This window comes from Amblyomma americanum, chromosome 1 (genome assembly GCF_052857255.1).
Source record: "Amblyomma americanum isolate KBUSLIRL-KWMA chromosome 1, ASM5285725v1, whole genome shotgun sequence".
NCBI lineage: Eukaryota > Metazoa > Arthropoda > Arachnida > Ixodida > Ixodidae > Amblyomma > Amblyomma americanum.
In genome coordinates this window covers 555,743,668-555,758,148 of record NC_135497.1, presented here as the reverse complement: position 1 = coordinate 555,758,148, position 14,481 = coordinate 555,743,668, and the positions used below count along the sequence as shown (strand labels likewise).

The window sequence follows — 14,481 nt, the reverse complement described above, 5'->3', positions numbered from 1 at the left end:
CCCTTACACGCAAAACATAAATACCCACAAAAGCTGCAGATTGGACAGCCGTCGCCGTAGCTCAGTTGGTAAGAGCGCCGGACGCGATATTCGGAGGTCGTGGGTTCGGATCCCACCGGCGGCATGGTTGTTTTTTCTGCTGGTTTATAAGAATTTTTTTTAAACCAATACATTGGCATTAGAAACTAAAAAAAGAAAACATTCCCCTATGCACCTTAGTTTCGATGACTGTTGGCTCCCTAATATGTTTGTCAAACGAGCCCCTCATTTCATTTGCCTTCTATGCTAATAACATAACGAGGGTCTCGGTTCTGGCAGTCTTGATGCCATAGGTAGCATAAGAGGGCTCTCGCACAGTTTCCGCCCTCGCCATTCGATGACGTTCTACGTCACACTTGCGGTATTACAGGACGTGCTACGTCCACCGCTATGGACGAGGGTGGCGCTGGTGAACACTCTCAAGGTTCGCTTACACGCAAAACATAAATACCCACGAAAGCAGCAGATTGGACAGCCGTTGCCGTAGCTCAGTTGGTAAGAGCAGCGCACCAGATATTCGGAGGTCGTGGGTTCGGATCCCACCGGCGGCATGGTTGTTTTTCTGCTCGTTTATAAGTAATTTTCTTTAACCCAATTGATTTTCATTAGAAATTAAAAAATAGAAAACATTTCCCTATGCACCTTGGTTTCGGTGGCTGTTGGCTCCCTAATATGTTTGTCAAACGAGCCCCTCATTTTATTTGCCTTGTCTGCTAATAGTGTAACGGGGGTCTCGGTTCTGGCAGTCTTGTTGCCATAGGTAGCATAAGAGGGCTCTCGCAGAGTTTCCGCCCTCACCGTTAGATGAAGTTCTACGTCACACTTGCGGTATTACAGGACGTGCTACGTCCACCGCTATGGACGAAGGTGGCGCTGGTGAACACACTCAAGGTTCGCTTACACGCAAAACATAACTACACACGAAAGCAGCAGATTGGACAGCCGTCGCAGAAGCTCAGTTGGTGAGAGCACCGGACGCGATATATGGAGGTCGTGGGTTCGGATCCCACCGGCGGCATGGTTGTTTTTTTCTGTAGTGCAAACTGCTGGGCTAGTTGGTTCATATTGCATAGAAAAGGAACCAGCGAAAATAGACGCAAGACAAGAACAAAGGAGGCACACACCACAACGCTGGACTTACAACTGGTGTATTGCGATGAAAATCGCTCATTTTAAAGGAATTTCCTGCCTGCGCACCCACCCTACAGACAATACACTTCGCGCACCACATGATGACATGCCTACTATAATGATAAAAACTTGTACTCCTTTTCAGTGATAATCACAGACGGCTCGCTGACGCATTTCTGCTTATTCTTTTTGATCATGAATGCCTCCAATAGCTCACGCTCACGTTTAGATTTCCCCCGCCCGATAATGCTGGCAATGTGAAAACTAGGAGAACATTTGCAGTCCTTTACATGTACGGCTAGATTGCTGCCTGTGCCTGTGCCCAAAGTTGTGCGATGTTGCCTCAGGCGCTCATTTAAGCATGCTCCAGTTTGGCCTATGTAGATTTTCCCGCATGACAATGGGATTGAATACACCACGCCCACTGCGCATGTGGTGAACATAGTCTGGTGTTTCGTGTTGCAAACACCAGTTCTTCGCATGTCTGCAAAGGTTTGGGCGCACAAACCGGACAGTTCGCAAGGAGCAGAAAATGCCATAGTGACACCAAACTTCTGAGCCACTTTTTTCAGACCATGTGAAGTCTTATGGAAGTAAGGCATGACTTCCACCTTTCTTGTTGGCACTTCTACTGGCCTGGCATCCTTTGAAGATAACTTCAGTTTTTTCCCCAAAGATTCCGCCACCGCCAGCAAAACCGAGGGAGGAAACCCAGAACATTGTAGCCGTTCAACCTGCTCCGCCAGACTTTGCTGCATCACATGAGGGCAACTCTTCTTTAAGGCATTCATTCTTCTTTAAGGCATTAAGGCATTTCTGCTCGTTTATAAGTAATTTTCTTTAAACCAATTGATCGGCATTAGAAATTTAAAAAATAGTAATGGTTCCCCTATGCATCATGGTGTCGGTGACTGTTGGCTTCTTTAATATGTTAGTCAAACGAGCCCCTCATTTCATTTGCCTTGTCTGCTAATAGCGTAACGGGGGTCTCGGTTCTGGCAGTCCTGATGCTATAGGTAGCATAAGAGGGCTCTCGCACAGTTTCCGCCCTCGCCGGTAAATGAAGTTCTACTTCACACTTGCGGCATTACAGGACGTGCTACGTCCTCCGCTATGGACGAGAGTTGCGCTGTTGAACACTCTAGAGGTTCGCTTACACGCAAAACATAAATACCCACGAAAGCAGCAGATTAGACAGCCGTCGCCATAGCTCAGTTGGTGAGAGCACCGGACGCGATATTCGGAGGTCGTGGGTTCGGATCCCACCGGCGGCATGGTTGCTTTTTTCTGCTCGTTTATAAGTAATTTTCTTTAAACCAATTGATTGGCATTAGAAACTTAGAAAAAATAGAAAACATTCTTCTATGCATCTTGGTTTCGGTAACTTTTGGTTTCCTTAATACGTTTGTCAAACGAGCCCCTCATTTAATTTGCCTTGTCTGCTAATAGTGTAACGGGGGTCTCGGTTCTGGCAGTCTTGATGCTATAGGTAGCATAAGAGGGCTGTCGCACAGTTTCCGCCCTCGCCGTTAGATGACGTTCTACGTCACACTTGCGGTATTACAGGACGTGCTACGTCCACCGCTATGGACGAGTGTGGCGCTGATGAACACTCTCAAGGTTCGCTTACACGCAAAACATAAATACCCACGAAAGCAGCAGATTCGACAGCCGTTACCGTAGCTCAGTTGGTAAGAGCAGCGGACGCGATATTCGGAGGTCGAGGGTTCGGATGCCACCGGCGGCATGGTTGTTTTTTCTGCTGGTTTATAAGAATTTTCTTTAAACCAATACATTGGCATTAGAAACTAAGAAAAGAAAACATTCCCCTATGCACCTTGGTTTCGATGACTGTTGGCTTTCTTAATATGTTTGTCAAACGAGCCCCTCATTTCATTTGCCTTGTCTGCTAATAGCGTAACGGGGGTCTCGGTTCTGACAGTCTTGATGCCATAGGTAGCATAAGAGGGTTCTCGCACAGTTTCCGCCCTCGCCGTTAGATGAAGTTCCACGTCACACTTGCGGTATAAAGGACGTGCTACGTCCACCGCTATGGACGAGGGTGGCGCTTGTGAACACTCTCAAGGTTCGCTTACACGCAAAACATAAATACCCACGAAAGCAGCAGATTGGACAGCCGTTGCCGTAGTTCAGTTGGTAAGAGCAGCGCACCAGATATTCGGAGGTCGAGGGTTAGGACGCCTCAGGCGGCATGGTTATTTTTTCTGCTGGTTTATAAGAATTTTCAATTAACCAATAGATTGGCATTAGAAATTCAAAAAAAAAACATTCCCCTATGCACCTTGGTTTCTATGACTGTTGGCTTTCTTAATATGTTTGTCAAACGAGCCCCTCATTTCATTTGCCTTGTCTGCTAATAGCGTAACGGGGGTCTCGGTTCTGACAGTCTTGATGCCATAGGTAGCATAAGAGGGTTCTCGCACAGTTTCCGCCCTCGCCGTTAGATGAAGTTCCACGTCACACTTGCGGTATAAAGGACGTGCTACGTCCACCGCTATGGACGAGGGTGGCGCTTGTGAACACTCTCAAGGTTCGCTTACACGCAAAACATAAATACCCACGAAAGCAGCAGATTGGACAGCCGTTGCCGGAGCTCAGTTGGTAAGAGCAGCGCACCAGATATTCGGAGGTCGAGGGTTAGGACGCCTCAGGCGGCATGGTTATTTTTTCTGCTGGTTTATAAGAATTTTCAATTAACCAATAGATTGGCATTAGAAATTCAAAAAAAACATTCCCCTATGCACCTTGGTTTCTATGACTGTTGGCTTTCTTAATATGTTTGTCAAACGAGCCCCTCATTTCATTTGCCTTGTCTGCTAATAGCTTAACGGGGGTCTCGGGTCTGGCAGTCTTGATGCCATAGGTAGCATAAGAGGGCTCTCGCACAGTTTCCGCCCTCGCCGTTAGATAACGTTCTAAATCACACTTGCGGTATTACAGGACGTGCTACGTCCACCCCTCTGGACGAGGGTGGCGCTGGTGAACACTCTCAAGGTTCGCTTACACGCAAAACATAAAACCCACGAAAACAGCAGATTGGACAGCCTTTGCCGTAGCTCAGCTGGTAAGAGCAGCGGACGCGATATTCGGAGGTCGTGGGTTCGGATCCCACCGGCGGCATGGTTGTTTTTTCTGCCCGATTATAAGTAATTTTCTTTAAACCAATTGATTGGCATTAGAAATTTACAAAAAAATAGAAAACATTACCATATGCACCTTGGTTTCGGTGACTGTTCGCTTCCTTAATATGTTTGTCAACCGAGCCACTCATTTCATTTTCCTTGTCTGCTAATAGTGTAACGGGGGTCTCGGTTCTGGCAGTCTTGATGCCATAGGTATCATAAGAGGGCTCTCGCACTGTTTCCGCCCTCGCCGTTAGATGACGTTCTACGTCACACTTGCGGCATTACAGGACGTGCTACGTCCTCCGCTATGGACGAGAGTTGCGCTGTTGAACACTCTAGAGGTTCGCTTACACGCAAAACATAAATACCCACGAAAGCAGCAGATTAGACAGCCGTCGCCATAGCTCAGTTGGTGAGAGCACCGGACGCGATATTCGGAGGTCGTGGGTTCGGATCCCACCGGCGGCATGGTTGCTTTTTTCTGCTCGTTTATAAGTAATTTTCTTTAAACCAATTGATTGGCATTAGAAACTTAGAAAAAATAGAAAACATTCTTCTATGCATCTTGGTTTCGGTGACTGTTGGTTTCCTTAATACGTTTGTCAAACAAGCCCCTCATTTAATTTGCCTTGTCTGCTAATAGTGTAACGGGGGTCTCGGTTTTGGCAGTCTTGATGCCATAGGTAGCATAAGAGGGCTCTCGCAGAGTTTCCGCCCTCACCGTTAGATGAAGTTCTACGTCACACTTGCGGTATTACGGGACGTACTACGTCCACCGCTATGGACGAAGGTGGCGCTGGTGAACACTCTCAAGGTTCGCTTACACGCAAAACATAACTACACACGAAAGCAGCAGATTGGACAGCCGTCGCAGAAGCTCAGTTGGTGAGAGCACCGGACGTGATATATGAAGGTCGTGGGTTCGGATCCCACCGGCGGCATGGTTGTTTTTTTCTGCTCGTTTATAAGTAATTTTCTTTAAACCAATTGATCGGCATTAGAAACTAAAAAAAAGAAAACATTCCCCTATGCACCTTGGTTTCGATGACTGTTGGCTTTCTTAATATGTTTGTCAAACGAGCCCCTCATTTCATTTCCTTGTCTGCTAATAGCTTAACGGGGGTCTCGGGTCTGGCAGTCTTGATGCCATAGGTAGCATAAGAGGGCTCTCGCACAGTTTCCGCCCTCGCTGTTAGATAACGTTCTAAATCACACTTGCGGTATTACAGGACGTGCTACGTCCACCGCTATGGACGAGTGTGGCGCTGATGAACACTCTCAAGGTTCGCTTACACGCAAAACATAAATACCCACGAAAGCAGCAGATTCGACAGCCGTTACCGTAGCTCAGTTGGTAAGAGCAGGGACGCGATATTCGGAGGTCGAGGGTTCAGATGCCACCGGCGGCATGGTCGTTTTTTCTGCTGGTTTATATGAATTTTCTTTACACCAATTGATTGGCATTAGAAATAAAAACAATAGATAACATTCTCATATGCACCTTGGATTCGGTGACTGTTGGCTTCCTTAATAAGTTTATCAAACGAGCCCCTCATTTCATTTGCCTTGTCTGCTAATAGCTTAACGGGGGTCTCGGTTCTGGCCGTCTTGATGCCATAGGTAGCATAAGAGGGCTCTCGCACAGTTTCCGCCCTCGCCATTAGATGACGTTCTACGTCACACTTGCGGTATTACAGGACGTGCTACGTCCACCGCTATGGACGAGGGAGGCGCTGGTGAACACTCTGAAGGTTCGCTTACACGCAAAACATAAATACCCACGAAAGCAGCAGATTGGACACCCGTCGCCGTAGCTCAGTTGGTAAGAGCACCGGACGCGATATTCGGAGGTCGTGGGTTCGGATCCCACCGGGGGCATGGTTGTTTTTTCTGCTCGTTTATGAGTAATTGTCTTCTAACCAATTTATCGGTATTAGAAATTTAAAAAAATAGAAAAGTTTCCCCTATGCACCTTGGTTTCGGTGACTGTTGGCTTCCTTAATATGTTTATCAAACGAGCCCTCATTTCATTTGCCTTGTCTGCTAATAGCTTAACGGGGGTCTCGGTACTGGCAGCCCTGATGCCATAGGTAGCATATGAGGGCTCTCGCACAGTTTCCGCACTCGCCGTTAGATGAAGTTTTACGTCACACTTGCGGCATTACAGGCCGTGCTACGTCCACCGCTATGGACGAGCGTTGCGCTGTTGAACACTCTCAAGGTTCGCTTACACACAAAACATAAACACCCACGAAAGCAGCAGATTGGACAGCCGTCGCCGTAGCTCAGTTGGTAAGAGCAGCGCACCAGATATTCGGAGGTCGAGGGTTAGGACGCCACAGGCGGCATGGTTATTTTTTTGCTGGTTTATAAGAATTTTCAATTAACCAATAGATTGGCATTAGAAATTCAAAAAAAACATCCCCCTATGCACCTTGGTTTCTATGACTGTTGGCTTTCTTAATATGTTTGTCAAACGAGCCCCTCATTTCATTTGCCTTGTCTGCTAATAGCTTAACGGGGGTCTCGGGTCTGGCAGTCTTGATGCCATAGGTAGCATAAGAGGGCTCTCGCACAGTTTCCGCCCTCTCCGTTAGATAACGCTCTAAATCACACTTGCGGTATTACAGGGCGTGCTACGTCCACCGCTATGGACGAGGGTTCCGCTGGTGAACACTCTCACGGTTCGCTTACACGCAAAACATAAACACCCACGAAAGCAGCAGATTGGACAGCCGTCGCCGTAGCTCAGATAGTAAGAGCGCCGGAAGCGATATTCGGAGGTCGTGGGTTCGGATCCCACCGGCGGTATGGTTGTTTTTTCTGCTCGTTTATAAGTAATTTTCCTTAAACCGATTGATCGGCATTATAAATTAAAAAAAAATTGAAAACATTCCCCTATGCACCTTGGTTTCGGTGACTGTTGGCTTCCTTAATATGTTTATCAAACGAGCCCTCATTTCATTTGCCTTGTCTGCTAATAGCTTAACGGGGGTGTCAGTACTGGCAGCCCTGATGCCATAGGTAGCATAAGAGGGCTCTCGCACAGTTTCCGCCCTCGCCGTTAGATGAAGTTTTACGTCACACTTGCGGCATTACAGGCCGTGCTACGTCCACCGCTATGGACGAGCGTTGCGCTGTTGAAAACTCTAGAGGTTCGCTTACACGCAAAACGTAAATACCAACGAAAGCAGCCGATTGGACAGCCGTCGCCGTAGCTCAGTTGGTAAGAGCGCCGGACGCGATATTCGGAGGTCGTGGGTTCGGATCCCACCGGCGGCATGGTTGTTTTTTCTTCTCGTTTATAAGTAATTTTCTTTAAACCAATTGATTGGCATTAGAAACTTAGAAAAAATAGAAAACATTCTTCTATGCATCTTGGTTTCGGTGACTGTTGGCTTCCTTAAAACGTTTGTCAAACGAGCAACTCATTTAATTTGCCTTGTCTGCTAATAGCTTAACGGGGGTCTCGGTTCTGGCCGTCTTGATGCCATAGGTAGCATAAGAGGGCTCTCGCACAGTTTCCGCCCTCGCCATTAGATGACGTTCTACGTCACACTTGCGGTATTACAGGACGTGCTACGTCCACCGCTATGGACGAGGGAGGCGCTGGTGAACACTCTCAAGGTTCGCTTACACGCAAAACATAAATACCCACGAAAGCAGCAGATTGGACAGCCGTTGCCGTAGCTCAGTTGGTAAGAGCTCCGGACGCGATATTCGGAGGTCGTGGGTTCGGATCTCACCGGCGGCATGGTTGATTTTTCAGCTGGTTTAGAAGAATTTTCTTTTTAACCAATACATTGGCATTAGAAACTAAAAAAAAAACATTCCCCTATGCACCTTGGTTTCGATGACTGTTGGCTTTCTTAATATGTTTGTCAAACGACCCCATCATTTCATTTCCTTGTCTGCTAATAGCTTAACGGGGGTCTCGGGTCTGGCAGTCTTGATGCCATAGGTAGCATAAGAGGGCTCTCGCACAGTTTCCGCCCTCGCTGTTAGATAACGTTCTAAATCACACTTGCGGTATTACAGGACGTGCTACGTCCACCGCTATGGACGAGTGTGGCGCTGATGAACACTCTCAAGGTTCGCTTACACGCAAAACATAAATACCCACGAAAGCAGCAGATTCGACAGCCGTTACCGTAGCTCAGTTGGTAAGAGCAGCGGACGCGATATTCGGAGGTCGAGGGTTCGGATGCCACCGGCGGCATGGTCGTTTTTTCTGCTGGTTTATATGAATTTTCTTTACACCAATTGATTGGCATTAGAAATTAAAAACAATAGATAACATTCTCATATGCACCTTGGATTCGGTGACTGTTGGCTTCCTTAATAAGTTTATCAAACGAGCCCCTCATTTCATTTGCCTTGTCTGCTAATAGCTTAACGGGGGTCTCGGTTCTGGCCGTCTTGATGCCATAGGTAGCATAAGAGGGCTCTCGCACAGTTTCCGCCCTCGCCATTAGATGACGTTCTACGTCACACTTGCGGTATTACAGGACGAGCTACGTCCACCGCTATGGACGAGGGTGCCGCTGGTGAACACTCTCAAGGCTCGCTTGCACCAAAATATAAATACCCACGAAAGCAGCAGATTGGACACCCGTCGCCGTAGCTCAGTTGGTAAGAGCACCGGACGCGATATTCGGAGGTCGTGGGTTCGGATACCACCGGGGGCATGGTTGTTTTTTCTGCTCGTTTATGAGTAATTGTCTTCTAACCAATTTATCGGTATTAGAAATTTAAAAAAATAGAAAACTTTCCCCTATGCACCTTGGTTTCGGTGACTGTTGGCTTCCTTAATATGTTTATCAAACGAGCCCTCATTTCATTTGCCTTGCCTGCTAATAGCTTAACGGGGGTCTCGGTACTGGCAGCCCTGATGCCATAGGTAGCATAAGAGGGCTCTCGCACAGTTTCCGCCCTCGCCGTTAGATGAAGTTTTACGTCACACTTGCATTATTAAAGGACGTGCAACGTCCACCGCTATGGACGAGGGTGGCGCTGGTGAACACTCTCAAGGTTCGCTTACACGCAAAACATAACTACACACGAAAGCAGCAGATTGGACAGACGTCGCAGAAGCTCAGATGGTGAGAGCACCGGACGCGATATATGGAGGTCGTGGGTTCGGATCCCACCGGCGGCATGGTTGTTTTTTTCTGCTCGTTTATAAGTAATTTTCTTTAAACCAATTGATCGGCATTAGAAATTTAAAAAATAGAAAACGTTCCCCTATGCATCTTGGTGTCGGTGACTGTTGGCTTCCTTAATATGTTAGTCAAACGAGTCCCTCATTTCATTTGCCTTGTCTGCTAATAGCTTAACGGGGGTCTCGGTACTGGCAGCCCTGATGCCATAAGTAGCATAAGAGGGCTCTCGCACAGTTTCCGCCCTCGCCGTTAGATGAAGTTTTACGTCACACTTGCGGCATTACAGGCCGTGCTACGTCCACCGCTATGGACGAGCGTTGCGCTGTTGAACACTCTAGAGGCTCGCTTACACGCAAAACGTAAATACACACGAAAGCAGCCGATTGGACAGCTGTCGCCGTAGCTCAGTTGGTAAGAGCGCCGGACGCGATATTCGGAAGTCGTGGATTCGGATCACACCGGCGGTACGGTTGTTTTTCTGCTCGTTTATAAGTAATTTTTTTTAGACCGATTGATCGGCATTAGAAATTTACAAAAAATAGAAAACTTTCCCCTATGCACCTTGGTTTCGGTGACTGTTGGCTTCCTTAATATGTTTATCAAACGAGCCCTCATTTCATTTGCCTTGTCTGCTAATAGCTTAACGGGGGTCTCGGTACTGGCAGCCCTGATGCCATAGGTAGCATAAGAGGGCTCTCGCACAGTTTCCGCCCTCGCCGTTAGATGAAGTTTTACGTCACACTTGCGGCATTACAGGCCGTGCTACGTCCACCGCTATGGACGAGCGTTCCGCTGTTGAACACTCTCAAGGTTCGCTTACACGCAAAGCATAAACACCCACGAAAGCAGCAGATTGGACAGCCGTCGCCGTAGCTCAGTTGGTAAGAGCAGCGCACCAGATATTCGGAGGTCGAGGGTTAGGACGCCACAGGCGGCATGGTTATTTTTTCTGCTGGTTTATAAGATTTTTCAATTAACCAATAGATTGGCATTAGAAATTCAAAAAAAACATTCCCCTATGCACCTTGGTTTCTATGACTGTTGGCTTTCTTAATATGTTTGTCAAACGAGCCCCTCATTTCATTTGCCTTGTCTGCTAATAGCTTAACGGGGGTCTCGGGTCTGGCAGTCTTGATGCCATAGGTAGCATAAGAGGGCTCTCGCACAGTTTCCGCCCTCTCCGTTAGATAACGTTCTAAATCACACTTGCGGTATTACAGGACGTGCTACGTCCACCGCTATGGACGAGGGTTCCGCTGGTGAACACTCTCAAGGTTCGCTTACACGCAAAACTTAAACACCCACGAAAGCAGCAGATTGGACAGCCGTCGCCGTAGCTCAGATGGTAAGAGCGCCAGACGCGATATTCGGAGGTCGTGGGTTCGGATCCCACCGGCGGTATAGTTGTTTTTCTGCTCGTTTATAAGTAATTTTCTTTAAACCGATTGATCGGCATTAGAAATTTACAAAAAATTAGAAAACATTACCCAATGCACCTTGGTTTCGGTGACTGTTCGCTTCCTTAATATGTTTGTCAACCGAGCCACTCATTTCATTTTCCTTGTCTGCTAATAGTGTAACGGGGGTCTCGGTTCTGGCAGTCTTGATGTCATAGGTAGCATAAGAGGGCTCTCTCACTGTTTCCGCCCTCGCCGTTAGATTACGTTCTACGTCACACTTGCGGTATTACAGGACGTGCTACGTCCATCGCTATGGACGAGAGTGGCGCTGGTGAACACTCTCAAGGTTCGCTTACACGCAAAACATAAATACCCACGAAAGCAGCAGATTGGACATCCGTCGCCGTAGCTCAGTTGGTATGAGCACCGGATCCGATATTCGGAGGTGGAGGGTTCGGATCCCACCGGCGGCATGGTTGTTTTTTTCTGCTCGATTATAAGTAATTTTATTTAAACCAATTCATTGGCATTAGAAATTTACAAAAAAAATAGAAAACATTACCCAATGCACCTTGGTTTCGGTGACTGTTCGCTTCCCTAATATGTTTGTCAACCGAGCCACTCATTTTATTTGCCTTGTCTGCTAATAGTGTAACGGGGGTCTCGGTTCTGGCAGTCTTGATGCCATAGGTAGCATAAGAGGGCTCTCGCAGAGTTTCCGCCTTCATCGTTAGATGAAGTTCTACGTCACACTTGCGGTATTACAGGACGTGCTACGTCCACCGCTATGGACGAAGGTGGCGCTGGTGAACACTCTCAAGGTTCGCTTACACGCAAAACATAACTACACACGAAAGCAGCAGATTGGACAGCCGTCGCAGAAGCTCAGTTGGTGAGAGCACCGGACGCGATATATGGAGGTCGTGGGTTCGAATCCCACCGGCGGCATGGTTGTTTTTTCTGCTCGTTTATAAGTAATTTTCTTTAAACCAATTGATCGGCATTAGAAATTTAAAAAATAGAAAACGTTCCCCTATGCATCTTGGTGTCGGTGACTGTTGGCTTCCTTAATATGTTAGTCAAACGAGACCCTCATTTCATTTGCCTTGTCTGCTAATAGCGTAACGGGGGTCTCGGTTCTGGCAGTCTTGATGCTATAGGTAGCGTAAGAGGGCTCTCGCACAGTTTCCGCCCTCGCCGTTAGATGACGTTCTACGTCACACTTGCGGTATTACAGGACGTGCTACGTCCACCGCTATTAACGAGTGTGGCGCTGATGAACACTCTCAAGGTTAGCTTACACGCAAAACATAAATACCCACGAAAGCAGCAGATTGGACACCCGTCGCCGTAGCTCAGTTGGTAAGAGCACCGGACGCGATATTCGGAGGTCGTGGGTTCGGATCCCACCGGCGGCATGGTTGTTTTTTCTGCTCGTTTATGAGTAATTGTCTTCTAGCCAATTTATCGGTATTAGAAATTTAAAAAAATAGAAAACTTTCCCCTATCCACCTTGGTTTCGGTGACCGTTGGCTTCCTTAATATGTTTATCAAACGAGCCCTCATTTCATTTGCCTTGTCTGCTAATAGCTTAACGGGGGTCTCGGTACTGGCAGCCCTGATGCCATAGGTAGCATAAGAGGGCTCTCGCACAGTTTCCGCCCTCGCCGTTAGATGACGTTCTACGTCACACTTGCGGTGTTACAGGGCGTGCTACGTCCACCGCTCTGGACGAGGGTGGCCCTGGTGAACACTCTCAAGGTTCGATTACACGCAAAACGTAAATACCAACGAAAGCAGCAGAATGGACAGCCGTCGCCGTAGCTCAGTTGGTAAGAGCGCCGTACTCGATATTCGGAGGTCGTGGGTTCGGATCCCACCGGCGGCATGGTTGTTTTTTCTGCTCGATTATAAGTAATTTTCTTTAAACCAATTGATTGGCATTAGAAATTTACAAAAAAATAGAAAACATTACCCAATGCACCTTGGTTTCGGTGACTGTTCGCTTCCTTAATATGTTAGTCAAACGAGCCCCTCATTTCATTTGCCTTGTCTGCTAATAGCATAACGGGGGTCTCGGTTCTGGCAGTCTTGACGCTATAGGTAGCATAAGAGGGCTCTCGCACAGTTTCCGCCCTCACCGTTAGATGACGTTCTACGTCACACTTGCGGTAGTACAGGACGTGCTACGTCCACAGCTATGGACGGGGGTGGCGCTGGTGAACACTCTCAAGGTTCGCTTACACGCAAAACATAAATACCCACAAAGCAGCAGACTGGACAGCCGTTACCGTAGCTCAGTTGGTAAGAGCACGGGACGCGATATTCGGAGGTCGTGGGTTCGGTTCCCACCGGTGGCATGGTTCTTTTTTCTGCTAGTTTATAAAAATTTTCTTTCAACCAATAGATTGGCATTACAAATTTAAAAAAAGAAAACTTTCCCCTATCCACCTTGGTTTCGATGACTGTTGGCTTCCTTAATATGTTTATCAAACGAGCCCTCATTTCATTTGCCTTGTCTGCTAATAGCTTAACGGGGGTCTCGGTACTGGCAGCCCTGATGCCATAGGTAGCATAAGAGGGCTCTCGCACAGTTTCCGCCCTCGCCGTTAGATGACGTTCTACGTCACACTTGCGGTGTTACAAGACGTGCTACGTCCACCGCTCTGGACGAGGGTGGCCCTGGTGAACACTCTCAAGGTTCGATTACACGCAAAACGTAAATACCAACGAAATCAGCAGATTGGACAGCCGTCGCCGTAGCTCAGTTGGTAAGAGCGCCGTACGCGATATTCGGAGGTCGTGGGTTCGGATCCCACCGGCGGCATGGTTGTTTTTTTCTGCTCGATTATAAGTAATTTTCTTTAAACCAATTGATTGGCATTAGAAATTTACAAAAAAATAGAAAACATTACCCAATGCACCTTGGTTTCGGTGACTGTTCGCTTCCTTAATATGTTTGTCAACCGAGCCACACATTTCATTTTCCTTGTCTGCTAATAGTGTAACGGGGGTCTCGGTACTGGCAGCCCTGATGCCATAGGTAGCATAAGAGGGCTCTCGCACAGTTTCCGCCCTCACCGTTAGATGACGTTCTACGTCACACTTGCGGTAGTACAGGACGTGCTACGTCCACAGCTATGGACGAGAGTGGCGCTGGTGAACACTCTCAAGGTTCGCTTACACGCAAAACATAAATACCCACAAAGCAGCAGACTGGACAGCCGTTACCGTAGCTCAGTTGGTAAAAGCAGCGGACGCGATATTCAGAGGTCGAGGGTTCGGATCTCACCGGCGGCATGGTTGTTGTTTCTGCTCGCTTATAAGTAATTTTCTTTAAACCATTCCATTGGCATTAGAAATTAAAAAAAAAATAGAAAACATTCTCCTATGCACCTTGGTTTCGGTTACTGTTGGCTTCCTTAATATGTTAGTCAAACGAGCCCCTCATTTCATTTGCCTTGTCTGCTAATAGCATAACGGGGGTCTCGGTTCTGGCAGTCTTGACGCTATAGGTAGCATAAGAGGGCTCTCGCACAGTTTCCGCCCTCACCGTTAGATGACGTTGTACGTCACACTTGCGGTAGTACAGGACGTGCTACG

At 47.5% G+C, this 14,481-nt stretch overlaps 3 non-coding genes across 3 annotated transcripts; all 3 read left to right on the top strand.

Moving 5' to 3' along the window:
* The first annotated feature begins 50 nt into the window (after positions 1 to 50).
* Positions 51 to 124, top strand: TRNAS-CGA (transfer RNA serine (anticodon CGA)). The gene has a single exon. It is a non-coding gene; the product is annotated as a tRNA-Ser (tRNA).
* A 7,400-nt stretch (positions 125 to 7,524) lies between these two features.
* TRNAS-CGA (transfer RNA serine (anticodon CGA)) lies at positions 7,525 to 7,598 on the top strand. The gene has a single exon. It is a non-coding gene; the product is annotated as a tRNA-Ser (tRNA).
* Positions 7,599 to 12,692: 5,094 nt separating this feature from the next.
* On the top strand, positions 12,693 to 12,766 carry TRNAS-CGA (transfer RNA serine (anticodon CGA)). Its single transcript has one exon. It is a non-coding gene; the product is annotated as a tRNA-Ser (tRNA).
* The last annotated feature ends 1,715 nt before the right edge of the window (positions 12,767 to 14,481 follow it).